This window comes from Cynoglossus semilaevis, unplaced genomic scaffold (assembly GCF_000523025.1).
Source record: "Cynoglossus semilaevis isolate Cse_v1.0 unplaced genomic scaffold, Cse_v1.0 scaffold774, whole genome shotgun sequence".
Taxonomy (NCBI): Eukaryota; Metazoa; Chordata; class Actinopteri; order Pleuronectiformes; family Cynoglossidae; genus Cynoglossus; species Cynoglossus semilaevis.
Genome location: NW_007585131.1, coordinates 492 through 2,217, shown reverse-complemented (window position 1 = coordinate 2,217; position 1,726 = coordinate 492). Strand labels below are relative to the sequence as shown.

The window sequence follows — 1,726 nt, the reverse complement described above, 5'->3', positions numbered from 1 at the left end:
GTTTCCGGCGGCGGCTGTGCATTAAACACACGTTTCAGCACGGTCGCTAGGTAACTCTCCCCGAGCTGCTGCCTCTTGCGGAGGAGCCATTGTGTAGCCATCCGTCGACATTCTCAGCACAGCGTCATATTAACGAACCTTAACTCTGATGCTCAGAGGGTTTTACAAGCAGTTAAAGGATCGGAAACACTGAAGTGGACCCTATAAGTTTTACTATGTTATAGATAGAATGTAAGCAGTAGTCACAGCAGTTGACTTTTTACTTTACTTGTTCAAAATTTTGTAATGCGATAACCCAAAGCCCAACTAAAAGTCATACATGATTTTCCTCAATGTTCAAATATTGTTGCTTAATTAGGTAATATCCATTGATCTTTTGGGTGATCTACTTAAAATGTTTGCTGGATTTTTTAGAAATCACCCTTGGGTGAACAAAGGTCCTTTAATTGGTCCACTGATGGACTGCTGACTGAACAAATGTTTTGGTTTTTTTTTACTAAATGATTATTACATGGATTTTACCAATTTTGTTTACATTACAAAAAGCTAAAATTGCATTTGTGTTCCTCAACAGATACTTGGCCATAGATGACTGCCGAAACCCGGGGTTGAACCAGGGACATTCAGGTCTTCAGTCTGACGCTCTCCCAACTGAGCTATTTCGGCTACCTGTAAGTATCTTGTACTTATTCGTTTCCACCATATACCAATATGTTTGATTAGAGCAGTGGTTCTCAAACTGTGGTACATGTACGTCACATAAATTGAACATTTTGTCCCACGTATGTAACGTCGAATGACAATTCGACATTACTTAATTGAAAATTAACCGTTTTTATGTACCTGGCTGTCTATGGGAAGTCTATCAGTGCAGCCCGGAAGTGAGAGGCCACTTCCGGGATAGGGCGGTAGCTGACAGGCTGAGCGGTGTGTCAATCAAACTGCTGACTAGCAGTTTGATTGACACTGCGAGTCAGTAGTTTGTTGACGCGTACACAGACACAATGGCGTCTGAAGTTGTCGACGCAGTTGTTTGTTTTGTTACCGTGAAGGCGCCCATACGAAGTATGCCTAAACTTAAAGGAAGATAGTTTTTGCTGAGACCGTTGGGTCGACATTTTGAACCGACTTTCTGCCATTGCTGTACAAACGGCTTTAACCGTCGGGCACGGTGGAGAATCCGACAGAGAACGACACGCATGCACGTGAGTCTCGCACAAGTACGCAACAGAAAACGTCAAAAAGTGTGCCGTCATTTTTCTGCAAACCAAATGACACACTGAGTTGGATAAAATTACTGCAGTAGAAGTTACCAGTGTTTACCATGCAGTACAGTATACACATTCATATCGGTCAACCAAACAAAATCTCATAGACGAACCAGGTGCGGAGAAAGGCTGTCGGCCTGCCACCTGCTGGATTGTGATGCAAAATCTGTTTGGAGGTGGTCAGGTATTTTTATTTTTTATTTTCATGTTTTAGTCACAGATGGCCAGAGGTGGTTAGAGTAGCTCAAGTAAAAGTAAAATTTAGAATAATATTATTCAAGCAGAAGTAAAGTTGTCATCCAATTAATTACTTGCGTAAGTGTAGAAAAGCACTAAGTGGGAAAAAAACTACAAAAAAAAGTACTGTGTAAATGTTGAGTAACATCTGGTTTTGTTTTTATTGAGGATTCAATCAGGTAGACAAAATTACAGAGAGGAGAATGAAATATTTAAAATAA

General features: G+C 40.7%; 1 long non-coding RNA gene and 1 other non-coding gene across 3 annotated transcripts in view; one reads left to right on the top strand and one right to left on the bottom strand.

Moving 5' to 3' along the window:
• LOC103398838 (uncharacterized) overlaps positions 1–818 on the top strand; it is a 48,464-nt gene extending 47,646 nt beyond the window's left edge. For both annotated transcript variants that reach the window (XR_523540.3, XR_523539.3), the window contains exon 4: positions 575–818. This is a non-coding gene — a long non-coding RNA (uncharacterized LOC103398838). The remainder of the gene's footprint in view (positions 1–574) is intronic.
• trnaf-gaa (transfer RNA phenylalanine (anticodon GAA)) lies at positions 594–666 on the bottom strand. The gene has a single exon. It is a non-coding gene; the product is annotated as a tRNA-Phe (tRNA).
• Positions 819–1,726: the final 908 nt, after the last annotated feature.